General features: G+C 45.2%; 2 protein-coding genes across 3 annotated transcripts in view; both read left to right on the top strand.

Moving 5' to 3' along the window:
- EIF3J (eukaryotic translation initiation factor 3 subunit J) overlaps positions 1-21,587 on the top strand; it is a 670,767-nt gene that overhangs the window by 512,473 nt on the left and 136,707 nt on the right. The window lies entirely within an intron of this gene.
- The window catches only part of CTDSPL2 (CTD small phosphatase like 2), a 113,467-nt gene continuing 102,987 nt past the window's right edge, over positions 11,108-21,587 (top strand). The window contains exon 1 of one of the 2 annotated variants that reach the window (XM_050799516.1): positions 11,108-11,647. The gene's annotated coding sequence lies outside the window, so the exon portion shown is untranslated. The remainder of the gene's footprint in view (positions 11,648-21,587) is intronic. The other variant, XM_050799517.1, reaches the window with a different exon arrangement.

Consider the following 21,587-nt stretch of genomic DNA (forward strand, 5'->3'; position numbering starts at 1 on the left):
TTGCTTGAATATGAGGACAGAGAATTTTTTTTTTTTTAAAGCAACAAGAAGACAGGGGTGGTGGCTCATGCCTGTAATCCCAGCACTTTGGGAGGCTGAGGCAGGCGAATCACAAGGTCAGGAGTTCGAGACCAGCCTGACCAACATGGCGAAACTCTGTCTCTATTTAAAAAATACAAAAATTAGCCGGGCATGGTGGCGTGCGCCTGTAATCCCAGCTACTCGGGAGGCTGAGGCCAGAGAATCGCTTGAACCCAGGAGGCAGAGGTTGCAGTGAGCCGAGATCGCGCCACTGCACTCCAGTCTGGGCAACAGAGCAAAACTCTTGTCTCAGAAAAAAAGCAACAACATACTTATGAGGAAATGTATTAGTCTGTTTTCACATTGCTATAAAGGTACTACCTGAGACTCGGTAATTTATATAGGAAAGAGGTTTAATTGACTCACAGTTCCACATGGCTGGGGAGGCCTCAGGAAACTTACAATCATGATGGGAGGCAAAAGGGAAGCAAGGCAAATCTTACGTGGTGGCAGGAGAGAGAGAGTGTGCACACAGGAAACTGCCATTTTTAAAAAATTTTTATTTTTATTTTTTATTTTTTGAGACGGAGTTTTACTCTTGTTGCCCAGGCTGGAGTGCAGTGGCGTGATCTCAGCTCACCACAACCTCCACCTCTCAGGTTCAAGCAATTCTCCTTCCTCAGCCTCCTGAGTAGCTGGGATTACAGGCATGTGCCACCTCGCCTGGTTAATTTTGTATTTTTAGTAGAGACGGGGTTTCTCCATGTTGGTCAGGCTGGTATCGAACTCCCGACCTCAGGTGATCTGCCCCCCTCCGTCTCCCAAAGTGCTGGGCTTACAGGTGTGTGCCACTGCGCCCGGCCTGGAAACTGCCATTTTTAAAACCATTGGATCTTGTGAGAACTCACTCACTATTACGAGAACAGCATGGGGGAAACTCTCACCATTAACTAGTCACCTCTCACCAGGTCCCTGCCTCCACACATGAGGATTACAATTCGAGATGAGATTTGGGTGGGGACACAGAGCCAAACTGTATCAGGAAGGTAGTCACATTCCATAATGGGGCTGACCTTAGAAACACCTATTCTCTCGTGTGTGGCATATAGTTTCTTTTTTTTTTTTTTTTTTTTTTTTTGAGACGAAGTCTCGCTCTATCGTCCAGGCTAGAGTGCAGTGGCCGGATCTCAGCTCACTGCAAGCTCTGCCTCCCAGGTTCACGTCATTCTCCTGCCTCAGCCTCCCGAGTAGCTAGGACTACAGGCGCCCGCCACCTCGCCCGGCTAGCTTTTTGTATTTTTTTTTTAGTACAGATGGGGTTTCACCGTGTTAGCCAGGATGGTCTCGATCTCCTGACCTCGTGATCCACCTGTCTCGGCCTCCCAAAGTGCTGGAATTACAGGCTTGAGCCACCGCGCCCGGCCGCGGCATATGGTTTCAATGGGACAGTGTGTCATTGATACATTTTCAGTCTAGGTTATAGAGTTTTCACATCACATGTGGGCCATCGACATTCAGTTCTAATTTTTTTTTTAGATGTAGTCTAGCTCTGTCGCCAGGCTGGAGTGCAGTGGCATGATCTTGGCTCACTGCAACCTCTGCCTCCTGGGTTCAAGCGATTCTCATGCCTCAGCCTCCCAAGTAGCTGGGACTACAGGCATGTGCCACCACACCTAGCTAATTTTTGTATTTTTAGTAGAGACGGGGTTTCACCATGTTGGCCAGGATGGTCTGAATCTCTTGACCTCATGATCTGCCCGCCTCGGCCTCCCAAAGTGCTGGGATTACAGGCGTGAGCCACCGCACCCAGCTCAGTTTCTTTTAAAACTCTCCTCACTAAGAGTTTCAAATGAAAATTCAACCAACTGCTGGATGCGGTGGCTCATGTCTGTAATCCCAGCACTTTGGAAGGCCGAGGCGGGTGGATCACGAGGCCAGGAGATCGAGACCATCCTGGCTAACATGGTGAAACCCTGTCTCTACTAAAAATACAAAAAATTAGCCAGGCGTGGTGGCGGGCACCTGTAGTCCCAGCTACTCGGGAGGCTGAGGCAGGAGAATGGCGTGAACCCGGGAGGCAGAGCTTGCAGTGAGCCGAGATTATGCCACTGCACTCCAGCCTGGGCGACAGAGCAAGGCTCCGTCTCAAAAAAAAAAAAAAAAAAAGAGAAAATTCAACCAACTAATCCAGAAAAAAAGGGGGGAAATTTAATGGTTCATGTAAGAAAAGTGTGTAAACAATAGGAATCCCCTGGACTTAAAGACAACTGAAACAAGGACTTGAATGCTGCTAGGACTTTGTTTGACCAACTCCCATTTCTACTTCCCTCTACTTATTACCTTGTCTCAAAGTAGCTCCCTCCTCAAAGTTCTAACTGTGGCTTCTAACAGATCATATTTTCTTAGTTTTGCTACCTGGGAGGGGCTGCTCATCTTCCATTAGTTTCACTTCAAAAATCTGAGGGAGGCCAGACACAGTGGCTCATGCCTGTGATCCCAGCACTTTGGGAGGCCAAGGTGGACAGATTCCTTAAGCCCAGGAGTTCAAAACTAGCCTGGGCAACATGGTGAAACTCTGTCTCTACATAAAATACAAAAATTAGCCAGGTATGTGCCTGTAGTAGTGTATGCCTGCTGTAGTGGTGTATGCCTGTAGTCCCAGCTACTTGGGATGCTGAGGTGGGAGGATGCTTGAGTCCAGAAGGTCGAGCCATGAGCATACCACTCCACTCCAGCCTGGGTGACAGAGTGAGACTCTGTCTAAAAAAAAAAAAACTCTGAGGTAAGGAAAGGGAGACTTCCGCTACTAGCCCTCTTGGATTAGTAGCACCTACAATACTGGACAAGATGTATTAGGCAACTATTTCCAGCCAGCACAAGACTGTCTCTGAGAGAAGGGAAACTTAAGCAGTGAGTCCCACAATCATCCCACTTTTTGTGGTGTAAAGAGTCTGGAGTAAGAGCAGAGCACAGTGGGTCTACTGAACTGAGAAGGCAGAAATCACAAGGAGCAGCTGAAACATTTGGAATCTGTTGCGTGGGACACCAGAGAAGAGGGAGCTGTTCACAGAGGCAGCCCCAGAAATCCATACAGAGGTCCCCACAAGTCCATGGCCAAGGGCTGGGCTGTACATGCTCAGAAAAAAGACCATCTAATGCTTATAGATAGCAGTTGCTACAGGGTTGAGAACAGAATAGAGATACCAGAGGCCAAGAAGTTTTGGCACAATGCAGTGCTAAGGGACATTGGATTTCTGGGCCTGCCAAGGTGAACATCTTTAGCAATTGCAGCAACAGGCTGGGTGGGTGGCTCATGCCTGTAATCCCAACACTGGGAGGCCGAGGCAGTTGGATCACCTGAGGTCGGGAGTTTGAGACCAGCCTGGCCAACATGGCGAAACCCCATCTCTACTAAATAAAAAACAACACAAAAATTAGCTGGGCGTGGTGGCACACGCCTGTAATTCCAGCTACTCGGGAGGCTGAGGCACAAGAATCGCTTGAACCCGGGAGGCAGAGGTTGCAGTGAGCCAAGATCACGCCACTGCAATCCAGCCTGGGCGACAGAGTAAAACTCTGTCTCAAAAAAAAAAAAAAAAAAAAAATTGCAGCAACAGCTGAAACATTAGAAAGGCTGCACATTAGGAGTAAACCCCATCCCCTACAGTAAGACCTACTCTAGATCTGCCTTATCAAAGCCTAAAGTCAAGCCTTGACAAGATTAGCAGGGGAAACAGAGTATGGAGCTTGAGTCCTGCCAGTGTAGGGCTTGCAAGTCTCCTTAGGCTTTCCATAGATGTGAACCAACAAAATATAAATAAAACCAAGCATCAACAAGTTTAGGTGACCACTCAGTAACTGAAGTGCCTGCTAAAACAAGAATCATCACTTTTCAGGGAAGATAACAGAATCTAGAGTCTCTAAAACATTATTATTCATAATGTCCAGTGTTGCCTAAAAAATGACTAGACCTACAAAGACACGAGAAAATGTGGCCCATAGTTTTTAAAAATTGGGATGAACTGTGTCATTCTTATTTGTTTTGGAGACAGTCTTGCTCTGTTGCCCAGGCGGGAGTGCAGTGGCACGATCTTGGCTCACTGCAACCTCCCCCTCCCGGGTTCAAGCAATTATTGTGCCTCATCCTCCTGAGTAGCTGGGACTACAGGCACACAACACCACACCCAGCTAATATTTTTGTATTTTAGTGGAGACGGTTTCACCATGTTGCCCAGGCTGGTTTTGAATTCCTGAGCTCAAGCAATCCATCCGTCTTGGCCTCTCAAAGTGCTACAGGCATGAACCACTGCACCTAGCCTTTATTGTATTTGTTAATGCTGCTATTATAAATATATTTAAATGAATTAAAAGAATTAAATGAAAATATGTTAATGAAAGAACAGGTAGGGAATCTCAGCACAGACATGGAAATTGTAAAAATCGTAATGAGATTCTAGAACTGCAAAGAACAATAACTGAAATGAAAAATTCATCAGATGGGTTTAATAGCAGATTGGAGATGGCAGGAAAATGAACTTGAAGACATACAAACTAACTTGTCCAAGTACTTGGAAACACAGGGTTGAAATGTTGAGACACTCAGAAATTTGAATTTTGGATTTATTCATCAAAATTAATGTGCAACTTTTAAGACACTATCCATCCAACTCTCTAACATGGGATTCCATCATGGCAGAACAATGACCATTCTTTCAACTACGTACTGAATACCTAATATGTGTACAGAACTGTTCAGAGTACTGGGGATACAGCCGTGATGAAATCCCTGCCTTCATGGAACATATATATTAGAGGGAGAGATAAAATTATTTTACATACTTGTTATATGACCAGTAGTGATAAATGCTGAGAAAAAGAAGCCTGAATAAAGTGAATAATGGGCTGGTAGGCCGGGCCTGGTGGCTCAGACCTGTAATCCTAGCACTTTGGGAGGTTGAGGTGGGCAGATCATGAGGTCAGGAGTATGAGATCAGCCTGATCAACATGGTGAAACTCCATCTCTACTAAAAATACAAAAAAATTAGCCAAGCCTGGTGGTGCATGCCTGTAATCCCAGCTACTCATTGAGACAGGAGAATAGCTTGAACCCGGGAGGTGTAAATAAATAAATAAATAATAATGGGCCAGCATGGTGGCTCATGCCTGTAATTCCAGCACTTTGGGAGGCCGAGTCAGGCAAATCACTTGAGGTTAGAAGTTCAAGACCAGCCTGGCCAACATGGTGAAACCCCATCTCTACTAAAAATACAAAAATAGCAGGGCATGGTGGCATGCACCTGTAGTCCCAGCTACTCAGGAGGCTCAGGCAGAAGAATCACTTGAACCCTAGAGGCAGAGGTTGCAGTGAGCCGAGATCACGCCAGTGCATTCCAGCCTGGGCAACAGAGTGAAACTCAGCCTCAAAATACAAAAACAAACAAAAAATAAAATGAATAGTGATGGAGGGGTGCTATTTTAGATAGGATGATCAGGGAAGGCCTTTCTGAAGAGGTGGTGTTAAAACATGCAATGTGAATATCTTGTATAGCACTATTCAATTGAAATATTGTATAACACAAACCACCCATATAGTTTTCAATTTTCTAGTAGCCACATTTTTTTAAAAAGGGTGAAATTTTGATATTTTACTTAACCAATATACCCAACATGTATTAAATATAGAATATTACTCATGAGATTTTTTTTTTTTTTTTTTTTTGAGACGGAACTTCGCTCTTCCACCCAGGCTGGAGTGTAGTGGAGCGATCTCGGCTCACTGCAACCTTGGCCTTCTGGTTTCAGGTAATTCTCTTGCCTCAGCCTTCCGAGTAGCTGGGATTACAGGTGCCCGCCACCACACCTGGCTAATTTTTGCATTTTTAGTGGAGACGGGGTTTCACCATGTTGGCCAGGCTTGTCTCGATCTCCTGACCTTGCAATCCGCCTGCCTCGGCCTCCCAAAGTGCTGGGATTACAGGTGTGAGCCACTGTGCCCGGCCATGAAGCAGAGGTTGCAGTGAGCCAAAATTGAGCCATTGAACTCCAGCCTGGGCGACAAGAGCAAGACTCCGTCTTAAAAAAAGAAAAAAAAAATAAATAAATTAGCCAGGGGTGGTAGTGCACGCCTGTAATCCCAGCTGCTTGGGAGGCTGAGGCAGGTGAATTGCTTGAACCCAGAAGGTGGAGGTTGCCATGAGCCGAGATTGCGCCACTGCACTCCAACCTGGGCAACAGAGCAAGACTCTGTCTCAAAAAAAACAAAAACAAACAAAACTGGCTGCTGTGTTGAAAAGAACTGAAGGTGTTCAAGAGCGGAATAGGAAGACTTTAAAGGCTGTTATAGATTCCAAGTTAAAGATGATGGTTCTTGAACTAGGGAAGCAGTTGAGGTGATGAGAAGTGTTTAGATTCAGAATTGATTTTGAAAGTTTATTGTACTTTAAAATTGGACATTGGGTATGAGAAAGAAAAACTGCATTCACTAAGGCAGAGAATGCTTAAGGAGGTGCAGGTATGAGAGAAAATTTAAAATTTAGTTTTGACCATATTAAGTTTCAGATGACCACTGTCATCAAGTAATTACGACAGTGGTGCAAAATAACACTTCTGGTATTTCAATATTTAATATGAATATTACTGCCTTACTGAGTTGCAATAAGAGAGTGACAAAAACATATACATCATAGAATTAACATAAGAATGAACTGTGAAGAACATATGCCTTATATTTCAGGTAAAAGGTAAATATATTCCATATACTCTGGAATAAGGACCTACTGAAAGACTGCTGAAAATTTGAGGTATTTGTATTACATTACCTTTTTTTTTTTTTTTTTTTGAGACAGAGTCTTGCCCTGTTGCCCAGGCTGGAGTGCTGTGGCGCAATCTCGGCTCACTGCAACCTCCGCCTCCCAGGTTCAAGCAATTCTCCTGCATCAGCCTCCCGAGTAGCTGGGATTACAGGTGCGTGCCACTACACCGGGCTAATTTTTTGTATCTTTAGTAGAGACGAGGTTTCACCATGTTGGCCAGGCTGTTCTCAAACTCCTCACCTCATGATCCACCCACCTCAGCCTCCCAAAGTGCTGGGATTACAGGCGTGAACCACCCTGCCCAGCCTACATTACTTTTTTTTTTTTTTTGAGATGGAATCTCACTCTGTCCCCCAGGCTGGAGTGCAGTGGCATGATCTTGGCCCACTGAAACCTCTGCCTTCCGGGTTCAAGCAATTCTCCTGACTCAGACTCCTGAGTAGCTGAGATTACAGACACGTGCCACCACACCCAGCTAATTTTTGTATTTTTAGTAGAGATGGGGTTTCACCATGTTGGCCAGGCTGGTCTCAACTCCTGACCTCATGTGATCTGCCCACCTTGGCCTCCCAAAGTGCTGGGATTACAAGCGTGAGCCACCGTGCCTGACCCTATTACATTATTTAATGAACACTCTATTTCATTAGTGTCTTTATATAGCAGTAGTTTTGAATAGTTTAAAAAGCATTCAAGCTGGGTATGGTGGCATGTGCCTATAGTTCCAGCTACTCAGGAGGCTGAGGTGAGAAGATCACTTGAGCCCAGAAGTTTGAGTCCAGCCTGGGCCGCCTGGGCAATATAGCAAGACTCCACCTCTTAGAAACAAACAAACAAACAAAAAGCAAAAATACCTGCTACTAGTTTTTTGCATTAATTACATTTTTTCCCTGTGACCACTGCTTTACATCTAAAACTACTTCATACTTTTTTAAGTTCATATTTTTAGACCATTATTCTAAAATTTTGGACTGGATTGTTACAGAAGCTTCAAGACATTAACTACTACCATTTAAGGAGCAAGGAAAGCATCTTGCTAAGTGCTTTCATAAATAATATAATTTGATCTTCACAACAATTCACTTAGATATTACAGAAAAGAGGCCAGGAGAGAGACCATAGGATATAAATTAAGGTGAAAAGCAGAACACAGCAATTATCCCTTGTGAAAAAATGGTGTTAAAATGTTTTTAAAAAATTGCAAATAAACTTAGGCTTTCTTTTTTTTTTTTTTTTTTTTTTTTTTTGAGACGGAGTCTCGCTCTGTCGCCCAGGCTGGAGTGCAGTGGCCGCATCTCAGCTCACTGCAAGCTCCGCCTCCCGGGTTTAGGCCATTCTCCTGCCTCAGCCTCCCGAGTAGCTGGGACTACAGGCGCCCGCCACCTCACCCGGCTAGTTTTTTGTATTTTTTAGTATAGAGACGGGGTTTCACCGTATTAGCCAGGCTGGTCTCGATCTCCTGACCTTGTGATCCGCCCGTCTCGGCCTCCCAAAGTGCTGGGATTACAGGCTTGAGCCACCGCGCCCGGCCTAAACTTAGGCTTTCTATCAGCAATCTTTCTAAACTTAATAATTTTTTTTTTTTTAAAATAGAGATGAGGTCTCACTATGTTGCCAAGGCTGGTCTTCAACCCCTGAGATACAATGATCCTCCCACCTCAACCTCCCAAAGTGCCGAGATTACGGCCTGATCCTAAACTTACCAAATTTAACCATGGTAATAATATTGCCATACGAGGTGGTATAATGAGCAGAATAAGGGTTTGAGTCTCTATTGTATTTCCTACTAGATGATTGTGATTATCTTTGGATATGGCATGCTTTTCCTTCTTTTTCAAATTTCAGTGTCTTCAACTGAAAGGCAGGGAACAAATACCACCTATTCTACCTACCTCATAGGGTTGTTAGGAGAATCAAAATGCACATAAAAGTGCTCTTTGGAAATAGCATATTTTACTTAAGTTTTAGGAACATGAAGGTTTGGAATAACGATTTCTTGGAAATTTTTCCCCCAGAAATATTTCTAATTTAAAAATTAATATTTCTGATTTAAAAATAACTTTATTAGCCAGTCCTCGATACTGGGAGGCTGAGGTGGGAGGATCACTTGAGCCCAGGTGTTTAAGTATGCAGTGAGTTATGATCATGCCACTGCACTGAAGTCAGGGGTACAGAGGAAGTCCCTATCTCTTAACAAATAACAAAACAAAACTTTAGGGGCTGTGTGCAGTAGCTCAGGCCTGCAATCCCAGCACTTTGGGAGGCCAAGGCAGGAAGATGGCTTGAACCATGGATTTTGAGGTTGCAATGAGCTTTAATTACTTCAGTCTGGGGAACAGAGTGAGACCCTGTCTCTAAAAATAAATAAATACATAAAATAAACTTTAGTAATAATGGGGTAACTGTTTAGTTGGTGTTCTACTGCTTTCCATGACACACTCCGGATAAACTATTTGTTGGATTCCGTTGAACTTTTCAGGAATCTATTTTTGTGTGTGTAGACTGTTACTATTAATAGTTCTGTGCTGTGTATCCCACGAGCTCCCAATAAATGTCACATTTTGAGCATTTTTGCACTAGGAAAATTTAGGGTGCAAATGAACTCTGACAGAAGAATCTGTAGTATACAAGGTTTTCAGAAGACAACCCACCTGCTCCATACTTTGGAATAGAAATGAGATTGCCAACAGTATGTTATCTCTGCTTACTTCTCAGCCTCTCTTGCCATCTTTCCCCTGCCCTCTCATCCTCTTTTCCTAGCACACAGAACTACTTCTGCAATGGCTCAACACAGTCTCATCTTTGGACTTTTCCATCTGTTGTTTCCTTTACCTAGACATTCTTCCCCTGCAACACCAACTCCTCCTTTATGTCTCAGACGTTACCTTAGGAAACCTTCCCAGACCCCTTCACTGGCACCCTCATGTGTTCTACAACGCCTATCATGCCACTCCTTGTATACGCTTAATCAGTTTTTAAATTCTGTTTACTTGGGTGTCTTTTTCTTTCTTTCTTTTTTTTTTTTTTTGAGACAGAGTCTCGCTCTGTCGCCCAGGCTCGAGTGCAGTGGCGCGATCTCGGCTCACTGCAAGCTCCGCCTCCCGGGTTCACGCCATTCTCCTGCCTCAGCCTCCCGAGTAGCTGGGACTACAGGCGCCCGCCACCGCGCCCGGCTACTTTTTTGTATTTTTAGTAGAGACGGGGTTTCACCGTGGTCTCGATTTCCTGACCTTGTGATCCGCCCGCCTCGGCCTCCCAAAGTGCTGGGATTACAGGCGTGAGCCACCGCGCCCGGCCAGGGTGTCTTTTTCAATAGATTATGATCTCTGGCTGGGCGCGGTGGCTCACGCCTGTAATCCCAACACTTTGGGAGGCCGAGGCGGGCGGATCACGAGGTCAGGAGATCGAGACCATCTTGGCCAACATGATGAAACCCCGTCTCTACTAAAAATACAAAAATTAGCCGGGCGTGGTGGCGCGCGCCTGTAATCCCAGCTACTCAGGGGGCTGAGGCAGGAGAATCGCTTGAACCCGGGAGGCGGAGGTTGCAGAGAGCCGAGATTGCGCCACTGCACTCCAGCTTGGGCGACAGAGTGAGACTCCGTCTCACAAAAAAACAAAAACAAAAACCAAAACCCAAACAAACATGACCTTTGGGGAGGCAGGGTCCGTGTCTGCCTGGCTCACTGTTTCACACGTCGCACCTAGTTACTTTTTCAATAAATATTTCTTGATCGAATAAGGAGAGTGGCTTGGAGTTTCAGTGAAAAATAATGTTCTTCCAACCATTAGCCTTGGTTTTCTGATACCCCACTAGAACTGGATTCTCCGGACTGATACATTTCACTCTGTGGAGCTGACCGTCCTTTGACCTACTTTCGCAGGTGGGAGCCCACTGGCCTGAAAGATCCGAGTTTTCAACCTGCAGAATTACCAACATAGGGTTGAGTCGAAAGGCGTGAATATTTATGATCCAAAAGCGACTGATACGCCCTCTAGGCAATGAGCAGGGAAGGGAACCTTTAGGGGCCACCGAAATCCCAGGAAAAGCGCCAGATTCGCTTTCTCCCAGCCTCGGGCAGCGCTCACTACAAACTACCTCCTTCAGCGCGCCAAGCCGTTAGTCCCGCCTTATCCCCTCGGCTCCACCTACCCAGCGCGCCCACAGTTACTAAACCCTTGCCGCCAGGGTGCACGACGCGTTCCTAAGCTCCGCCTCCGGGGCAAGGGCGCGCTCCCCCTCCCAGCTCGGCCCAAGCAGTTCCGTTAGGAGCGGGAGGAAAAACCGTCCTTCGGGTCCCCGCCTCTCCACTCCTAACGCTTTACTCCCTACTCCCCCTGCGACCACTACACAGCTGGCTACGGAGGCCCCTAACGTACAAATATCCCCCAAGCCCTTGCGTATCCTGATAGGTTTTGTCCTTTCTTACTCCACCCAGTCTTAAGGCCTTGTGTTCAATTTTTCTCCGGGATTCAGACTAGAGAGTTTCTTCCGGCGTAAGGAACTTCAACGCTCTTCACGGAAGTAAAAGTATTTTTTTCGTTGTTGTTGCCGTTGTGGCTGCCCGCATTCCTTCCCTCCCACCTCGCGGAATTGTGGCGGGAGGGGGAGGAGGTAGTCAGGGCGCCTGCGCGGAGAGGCCGCTTTCCATCCGGGTCCCTGTCCGTGCGGTGCAGCAGGTCGGTAGGCGGGAAATGGCGACTGGCTGAAGGAGCTGGTTCTGTTGCTGCTGCGGGGTAAGCGGGAAAGACACCACACATTGCGCAGTCGGGACCATCGCCGGAGCCTGAGGACACTTCTCTGTCGTCACAGTTAGGTAATCCCCTTCGTCCAGACGCTGCCGCTGCTTCCAATCTTAGTTCTCCTCCTCTTCCAGGGCCGTCTGCCGGGATCTCCTCCCCTTCTAAACCCGGTCCTCCAGCGGCTCTGGCGCCTTGGTAGGCATGCACTCTTTGGCGCCTCGTACGTCCACTGTGCGGAGCCGCTCCTTTCTGGACTTTCCCCTGGGAACAGAAAGGGAGCTCACTTCCCGCCAGCTTCACCTTTTAGGCTGCGGCCTGCGTTGTGATTTCTGGGGTTAGATTTCACTTTGCTACCCACCCCCACTCCGATCTCACGTTCCTGGTCCCCAACCTCTGGGTAATTAAGTTAGAAGTTTAGCTTTTCTAACCTTTTTGGCCCACCTGATGTTTTCGGCATTTCATTCTTTCGAGTAGGGTGCTTTTAGGGGGGCGTGCTCTTATCTCAGTTTTTATAAACACCTTTTCAGAATCTGGAAGAAGGGATTTGAGTAAGTTCTGTTTATCTTTTGTACTGTTAAAATCTCGAGTTGACATTGTTACTTTTTCAAATCGGGAGTGATTGTAAGGAACAGCCCATGTGGAAGGCCTCTGGTGTCCATAGTGGTCAGTTAAAGGGTGAACCTTATTATCCTTAATATTCTCTGCTTTCTTTGGATTTTAAATACCTGTATGGTTGTTTACTTTTGCATTCTTGACCAGAGTTCTGTGGTAAATAATTACATAAGTAAATCTTGTTTATTTCTCACCCTAGTGGTGGCTGGATGTGTGAATGATGTTAAACACTTCGGAGTACTTTAGGGAAACCTGAAGAGAGAAGAGCTCGTAAACTTACCTGAGATCCTGAAATGAAACGTACTCAGTAGGTGTTCCTCCGAGGCAGGGATTTATCTTCCTAATGCTGGTATCGCAGTACCAAGATTAATTTCTTACGTGGGTATGCGAATTAGTGACTTGAAATGATAGATTTATCTGTGTGATTTTCAGATTGTAGATTGCTTTGTCTCTCTATTCTTTGCCCAGTTTTAAATTTTCGTTTGTGGTCCATTTGTTATTCTTAGAAAAGGGAAATGGCGTGTTAAAGCTAGTTTTACTATATTTCTTTACTTTTTCTTTCCTTTTTTTAAATTACATTGCAGACCATTTATTCATAAAGAGAAGTAATAAGGAGGCTGATGGTGTTTTCGGAATTTATTAATCATGTTGAATTTGGGGTCTTTGTTTTTTTGTTTTGTTTTGTTTTCACTAATCAAATTAAAATTTTAAAAACTGTTCACATTGCATATCAGTTGACATTTATAACTCAAGTTTTCAACTCTGGATACGTCCAGTTTAGAGAATTTCACTATTGTTCGCACGATGTTGTGGTTAATTTTCAATATTAACAGGAACACACAAACATTATAGTCCTCATTTGGTAGACTTTGCCCAAGGTCATAAAGAAAGTCAAGGCAAAATGTAGCTCTTATGTGAAGGAGTTTTTTAGGATTGAGTTGAACTTAGTACTCTCCTAGGACCAGTAGAATAGTGGAGGTACAGGCATGTTAACTACTTGCCAAGTCAATTTATTTTAAAAATGGAGCCAAATGTGCAACTTAAAGGGATCTTACATCGTTGGTCTAGTGTATAGGTTTTGTCTGTATTTTAATGACCTTTTTGGGTAGTTAATAGCCTTAATATTTTTAATAAAAGTTAGTTTACAGCTAGCTGAGTGAGCATTGTAGACTTTGTTTTCAAGAGTTCTCGTAAATTGTTTAGTACTGCATGCATTCAGTACTTGCACTCTTTTAATGCTTTTCTCAGAGTTGAAAGAATGTAAAAGCTGGCTGCGTGGGGTGGCTTACACCTGTAATCCCAGCACTCTGGGAGGCCAGGGCAGGCTGATCACAAGATGAGGAGTTTGAGAACAGCCTGGCCAACATAGTGAAACCCTGTCTCTATTAAAAATACAAAAATTAGCCGGGCATGGTGGTGCACACCTGTAGTCCCAGCTACTCGAGAGGCTGAGACAAGAGAATCGCTTGAACCCAGGAGATGGAGGTTGCAGTGAGCTGAAGACCGCCTTACTGTACTCCAGCCTGGTGACAGAGAGAGTCTCAAAAGACCGCCTTACTGTACTCCAGCCTGGTGACAGAGAGAGTCTCAAAAGAAAAGAATGTAAAAGCTGTAAATGATGTAGTCCTTAACCTTTGTGGGCTTGTAGCTGTATAGAAAATCTAAATAGGATTGCATAGGAATATCAGGGTTTGTATGTTTCACAAGATTCCATTCTACATAGTGTCTCTTGTTCATTTAACTTGAGCTGGTAATGTTACTGTTTTCCCACTGTTAAGAAATTAAGAATTGGGGAAGTCTTCCCTTTCCAGATTCATCTAGCTGATCTCAAGTTTGTGATTTCTGGCTAAGTGGTTTCTCATGAGATTATTATATGACAGAGTCCATATAATTCTGGTTAAAGAAACTTGGACCTGTTGTTTGCCAAGGATGTACTAGATTCTAGATTTTTAACCATAGATTTTATTGTCAGTTGAGTAAAATGGCTTTTTTTTTAAAAAAAAATTTATTTTTTAGAGATGGGGGTCTGTCTCTGTGGCCCAGGTTGGAGTGCAGTGGTGTAATCATAGCTCACTGCAGCCTTGACCCCCTGGGCCTATGCAGTCCTCCTGCTTCAGCCTCCCAAGTAGCTGGGACTGCAGGCACATGCCACCACACCTGGCTAATTTATTTATTTATTTATTTTTTGTAGAGATGGGGTCTCATTATGTTGTCCAGGCTGGTTCGCAACTCCTGGCTACGAGCAGTCCTCCTGCCTCAGCCTCCCAAAGTGCTGGGAAGACTGGTGCTTGCCACCAAGCCGACTCCAAAATGGTATTAATTTATCGTAGTCATAGGAGGCTATGCTTTAGATTAATGAGATAATGAATAAAATGATTTGCCAGAATTTGGAAAAAGCAATATCTAATTGTAATTTACCAAGTTGTGAAAGCCTAAAGTAAAGACACTTTCAGTCACAAATATCAAGTGTGCTGAGAGGAGTTTATTTGTGGTGTGCTCTAAGTAATTTTTCTGGTTAAAAGTAGGCTAAAAAGTACCTGACTGTTTTAATTGGCTACAGGGGGTCATTTGCTACTTTTTTTTTTTTTTTTTTTTTTTCCCGAGACGGAGTTTCACTCTTGTTGCCCAGGCTGGAGTAGAATGGTATGATCTTGGCTCACTGCAGACTCCACCTCCCGGGTTCAAGCAACTCTTCTGCCTCAGCCTCCTGAGTAGCTGGGACTACATGCACGCGCCACCACACCTGGCTAATTTTTGTATTTTTGGTAGAGACGGGATTTCTGTATGTTGGCCAGGCTGGTCTTGAACTCCTGACCTCAGGTGGTCCACCCACCTCGGCCTCCCAAAGTGCTGGGATTACAGATGTGAGCCACGGCACCTGGCCGACTTTTTAAATTTTTTTTATTTTTTTATTTTTTTAATGGAGACGGAGTCTCGCTATGTTTCTCAGACTGGTCTCAAACTCCTAGGCTCAAGTGATTCTCCCTCCTGAAGCCTCCCAAAGTGCTGGGCTTATAGGCATGAGCCACTGCACCCAGCTCATGATGAACTTGACAGATACGGAACCCATGTTAAAACCATTCAATTGCAGCTTTAGTTTTCACTTACTTGGCAGTTGCCAGGAGGCATATATCTAAGCCAGACATATATTCACTAGTATTTGTATGACTACATTAATTTTTTAATTTAAACTATATTAAATTGTAATTGGACCTGCATTACGACTAGGTGGACTAGGGCTGTGTGGTACAATTTGAGAATTGCCAGTGCCTAACTTTATTTATATGTCTCCAGTGTTTTTCTAAATGTCCTGTTTAAAAATCACAGATTCTCTGGAAGAGGAAACTTTACAAATTGTCTTTTGTTGACAATATTAGCACAGATTGACTATCAAATAAGCTTACTGATACCACACACAGGGTGAGGGTTCAGAGATAAGGGAACATAGGAGAGTTAAGGGTTTTTTTTTTTTTGAGACAGAGTTTTGCTCTTGTTGCCCAGCCTGGAGTACAGTGGTGCGATCTTAGCTCACTGCAACCTCTGCCTCCTGGGTCAAGCCATTCTCCTGCCTCAGCCTCCCAAGCAGCTGGAATTACAGGCACCTGCCACCACGGCCGGCTAACTTTGTATTTTTTTTTTCTTTAGTAGAGATGAGGTTTCACCATGTTGGTCAGGCTGGTGTCGAACTCCTGACCTCAAGTGATCCACCCACCTCAGCCTCCCAAAGTGCTGAGATTACAGGTGTGAGCCACCGCGCCTGGCCAGGAGAGTTAAGTTTTTATGCACTGGCTGTGATTAGAAGGGGTGTAGAATATAGGAGCACAGGCAGGGTGGGGATAGAATTATAGTGAGAAGCTTTGACTGCTTGGAATCCTTTGGGATCCTGACAGTAAGGAATGGTGAGACTAAGTGTGGCCCCAAGAAGAACTGTAAGACCTTAAAGACAAATATTTTAATGGAAGGTCACAATAGGCCAGTTGACTATACTAGGGACCATGTATTTTGTGATATTCATAGGTTCCTATGTTATTTTATGATTATGATTATTATTATTTTTTGAGACGAAGTCTTGGTCTGTCACCCAGGCTGGAGTGCAGTGGTGCGATCTCAGCTCAGTGCAACCTCCACCTCCCGGGTTCAAGCAATTCTCCCACTTCAGCCTCCCGAGTAGCTGGGATTATAGGCGCACACCACCATGCCCAGCTAATTTTTGTATTTTTAGTAGAGACGGGATTTCACCATGTTGGCCAGGTTGTTCTCAAACTCCTGACCTTGTGATCTGCCTGCTTTGGCCTCCCAAAGTGCTGGGATTACAGGCGTGAGCCACTGCACCCGGCCTATTATTATTATTTTTTTGAGACAGAGTCTCGCTCTGTCTCCCAGGCTGCAGTGCAGTGGTGCCATCTCAGCTCAGTGCAACCTCTGCCTCCCAGGTTCAAGTGATTCTCCTGTCTCAGCCCCCCGAGTAGCTGGGATTACAGGTGCCCGCTACCACGCCTGGCTAATTTTTTGTATTTTTAGTAGATACAGGGTTTCACCATATTGGCCAGGCTGGTCTCAAACTGCTGACCTCAGGATGATCCACCCGCCTTGATCTCCCAAAGTGCTGGGATTATAGGCGTGAGCCACCGCACTTGGCCAATTCCTGTTTTAGATTGAAAAAGGAGAAAGTCTAGATTAAACATGAATGATCATCAACATGGGATTCTAGCATGGAAATGTGTTTGCTGATTTGATTAAAACAACGCAACAGACCAGGCTCGAGATTGTAATCCCAGCACTTGGGAGGGTGAGGCAGGCAGATCCCCTGAGTTTAGGAGTTCGAGACCAGCCTGGGACACATGGCGAAACCCTGTCTCTACCTAAAATACAAAAATTAGCTGGGCATGGTGACTCACATCTGTAGTTCTAGCCACTAGCAGGGCTGAGTAGGTAGGGGGAATTGCTTGAGCCCAGGAGGTTGAGGCTGCAGTGGGCCATGAGCGTGCCATCCATTGCACTCTAGTCTTCCAGCCTGGGTGACAGAGCAAGACCCTGTCTCAAAAAAAAAAAAAGACAGAAAACAGCAAAACAGTATACTAGTAGAAGATACTTGGCATTACAAGTGTGAGCCACTGCGCCCAGCCTAAGTAGGAATTAAAAAAATATATATATATATATGTATATACATACACACACTTTTTTTTTCTTTTTTTTTTTTTGAGACGGAGTCTCGCTTTGTCTCCCAGGCTGGAGTGCAGGGGCACGATCTCGGCTCACTGCAACCTCTGCTTCCCTGGTTCAAGTGATTCCCCTGCCTCAGCCTCCCAAGTAGCTGGGACTACAGGTGCACGTCACCACGCCTGGCTAATTTTTGTTTTTGTTTTTGTTTTTTTTGAGATGGAGTCTTGCTCTGTTGCCCAGGCTAGAGTGTGATCTAGGCTCACTGCAAGCTCCGCCTCCCAGGTTCATGGCATTCTCCTGCCTCAGCCTCCCGAGTAGCTGGGACTACAGGCGCCCGCCACCACACCTGGCTAATTTTTTGTACTTTAGTAGAGATGGGGTTTCACCGTGTTAGCCAGGATGGTCTCGATCTTCTGACCTCGTAATCCACCCGCCTTGGCCTCCCAAAGCCGTGGGATTACAGGCATGAGCCACCGTGCCCGGCCTTTTGTATTTTTTTAGTAGACGGGGTTTCACTATATTGGCCAGGCTGGTCTCGAACTCCTGAGCTTGTGATCCATCCGTCTCAACCTCCCAAAGTCCTGGGATTACAGGTGTGAGCCACCATGCCTTGCCTTAAAAGTATATTTTAAATCCCAGCACTTTGGAAGTTGAGGGCAGGAGTTCAAGACCAGCCTGGCCAACATGGCACAACCCCCTTTTTATAAAGAAAAAAAATACATAAAACAAAAGTTAGCCAGGCATGGTGGCATGTATGCCTGCCTGTAATCCCAGCTACTCAAGTGGCTGAGGCATGAGACTCCTTGAGCTGAGGAGGCAGAGGTTGCAGTGAGCCAAGATGGTGCCACTGCATGCCAACCAGATAAAGACTCCATCTCAAAAAAAAAAAAGGCTGGGTGCGGTGGCTCATGCCTGTAATCCCAGCACTTTGGGAGGCCGAGGCGGTTGGATCATGAGGTCAAGAGATCGAGATCATCCTGGCCAACATGGTGAAACCCCGTCTCTACTAAAATACAAAAATTAGCTGGGCATGGTGGCACGCACCCGTAGTCCCAGCTACTTGGGAGGCTGAGGCAGGAGAATCACTTGAACCTAGGAGGTGGAGGTTGCAGTGAGCCGAGATCACACCACTGCACTCCAGCCTGGCGACAGAGTGAGACTCCATCTCAAAAAATATATATATACACGTTTAGTAAAAGAAAAGTAAGGCCGGGCGCAGTGGCTCACACCTGTAATTCCAGCACTTTGGGAGGCCGAGGAGGGTGGATTGTTTGAACCCAGGAGTTCAAGACTAGCCTGGGCAACACGATGAAACCCCATCTCTACTAAAAATACAAAAATTAGTTGAGCATGGTGGCACACGCCTGTAGCTACTTGGGGGGCTGAGGCAGGTGGATCACATGAGCCCTAGGAGGTTGAGGCTGCACCAAGCCCTGATTGGGCTGCTGACACTCCAGCCTGGGGGACAGAGTAGGACCCTTTGTCCCCAGAAAAAAAAAAAAAAAGGTGGGGCGTGGTGGCTGACGTCTGTAACCAGCCTGGCCAACATGGCGAAACCTTGTCTCTTAAAAAAAAAAAAAAAAAAAAAAAAAAAAAAAAATTAGCCAGGCAAGGTGGCATGCATGCACGCCTATAATCCCAGCTACTCAGGTGGCTGAGGCTTTTGAGCTGGGGAGGTGGAGGTTACAGTGAGCTGAGATGGCGCCACCTCATGCCAGCCTTGGTGACATGGAGATTCTGTTTCAAAAAAAAAAAGTATGTTTATTAAAAGAAAAGTAAGGGTGGGTGCAGTGGCTCCCACCTGTAATTCTAGCCCTTTGGGACGCCGAGGAGGGTAGTTTGTTTGAGCCCAGGAGTTTGAGACTAGACTGGGCAACACGGCAAAACCCCATCTCTACTAAAAATACAAAAATTAGCTGGGTGTGGTGGCGCACACCTGTGGACCCAGCTACTTGGGCTGAGGCAGGAGGATCATGTGAGCCTTGGGAGTTCAAGGCTGCAGCGAGCCTTGATTGGGCCACTGGCACTCCAGCCTGGGTGACAGTAGGACCCTGTGTCAAAAAAAAAAAAAAGAAAAAGGCGGGGCACAGTGACCCATGCCTGTAATCCCAGCACTTTGGGAGGCCGAGGCTGGTGAATCACCTGAGGTCCAGAATTTGAGACTAGCCTGGCCAACATGGCAAAACCCCGTCACTACTAAAAATACGAAAAATTAGCTGGGCGTGGTGGTGGGTGCCTGTAATCTCAGTTACTTGGGAGGTTGAGGCAGGAAAATCGCTTGAACCCAGGAGTTGGAGGCTGCAGTGAGCTGCAATCATGCCATTGCACTCTAGGCAGGGCAACGAGCAAAACTGCATCTCAAAAAAAAGAAAAGTGTATTATTTGTTTAAAAGAAATAACCAGGACACATAAATATCTTTTTAGTTGAGAGAAAACTGATTATTTGCTTTAGTAATAATGCTTTCATCCTGATATCTCCCAAATATGTATGATTTTCTTAGTGAGTTGAAAATAATAACCTCTTACTGACCTTACAAGTACCTGCCTTAGTATATTTTGTCGAGTTAAGATAATTATATATTTCTTTAATTTCTGATATGTAGAGAAAAATTATTTGAAAAAATAATCACAATCATTTCAAACTATCATGCATTTCCTCCTGTGTTGGGAATAACATACCTTTTTTTTTTTTTTTTTTTTTTTTTGAGACGGAGTCTCGCTCAGCCACCCAGGCTGGAGTGCAGTGGCATGATTTTGGTTCACTGCAACCACCATCTCCCAGGTTCAGGTGATTCTCTGCCTCCCCAGTAGCTGGGATTACAGGTACCCACCATCATGCCCAGCTCTTTTTTATATTTTGGTAGAGACGGGGTTTCACCATGTTGGCCAGACTGGTCTTGAACTCCTAACCTCCGGTGATCCTCCCTCCTCGGCCTCCCAAAGTCCTGGGATGACAGGAGTGAGGTACTGTGGCAGCTTGTTTTTTGTTTGTTTGTTTTGTTTTGTTTTGTTGTAGTAGCAAGCAAGAGGACACCTCTGCTAGAGAATTATGATTATACCTAATCTTTGACTAGTGATTTTAAGTAAAAATTCAGTCTTCATAATCCTTCTTGTCTTCTATCTCCCATATATTAATAGTTCATCTCAGTCATAATGATTAATTTTTCCTTTATAGATAGTGATAAGAATAGCGGGAAATTATTATTTTTTCCCCGACTGAGTCTCTGTCACCTAGGCTGGAGGGCAGTGGTGCAGTCTTGGCCTACTGCTATCTCTGTCTCTTGGGTTCAAGCAGTTCTCCTGCCTCAGCCTCCTGAGTAGCTGGGATTACAGGTATGCACCACCATGCCTGACTAATTTTTGTATTTTTAGTAGATACGAGGTTTCATCATGCTGGCCAGACTGATCTCAAACTCCTGACCTCAAATGATCTGCCCATCTTCGCCTCCCAAAGTGCTGGAGTTACAGGTGTGAGCCACTGCGCTTGACCTCAGTTTATTTTTAAATTTTTATTTGTTTATTTTTGAGACCCGATCTTGCTCTGTCACCTAGGCTGGAGTGCAGTGGTGTGATCGTGGCTCACTGCACCCTCAACTTCTGGGCTCCAGTGATCCTCCCACCTCAGCCTTCCAAGTAGCTGGTACCACAGGCGAGCACCACCGTGCCCAGCTAATTTTTGTATTTTTGGTAGAGACAGGGTTTCACCATGTTGCCCAGGCTGTACTCAAACTCCTGAGCTCAAGTGATCTGCCTGCCTCAGCCTCCCAAAGTGCTAGGATTATAGGCATGAGCCACCACATTGAATTATTTCACATAACTCAATGCAGATTTATTTTGGACAAAGGCCATATTGTTTTACATTATTGTTTTAAAGATTTTTAGTGTGTATGTATGTGTGTGTCTGTGTGTATATATATATATTTATGTAAAATTTTGTGAGGTTTTTGTTTTGTTTTGAGGCTGAGTCTTGCTCTCTCACCGAGACTGAAGTGCAGTTGTGTGAACATGGCTCACTACAGCCTTGACCTCCCAGGCTCAGTTGATCTTCCCTCTTCAGCTTCCCTAGTAGGTGGGAGTACAGACATACACTACCATGCCTGGCTAATTTTTTATTTTTTTAAATTTTTGTAGAGACAGGGTCTTGCCATGTTGCCCAGGCTGTTAGTAATCCCTGGGCTCAGGCAGTCATCCTGCCTTGGCCTCCCAAAGTTCTGGGATTACAGGTGTGAGCCACCACAT

The sequence above is a fragment of the Macaca thibetana genome, chromosome 7, assembly GCF_024542745.1.
Source record: "Macaca thibetana thibetana isolate TM-01 chromosome 7, ASM2454274v1, whole genome shotgun sequence".
In the NCBI taxonomy this organism is placed as follows: Eukaryota; Metazoa; Chordata; class Mammalia; order Primates; family Cercopithecidae; genus Macaca; species Macaca thibetana.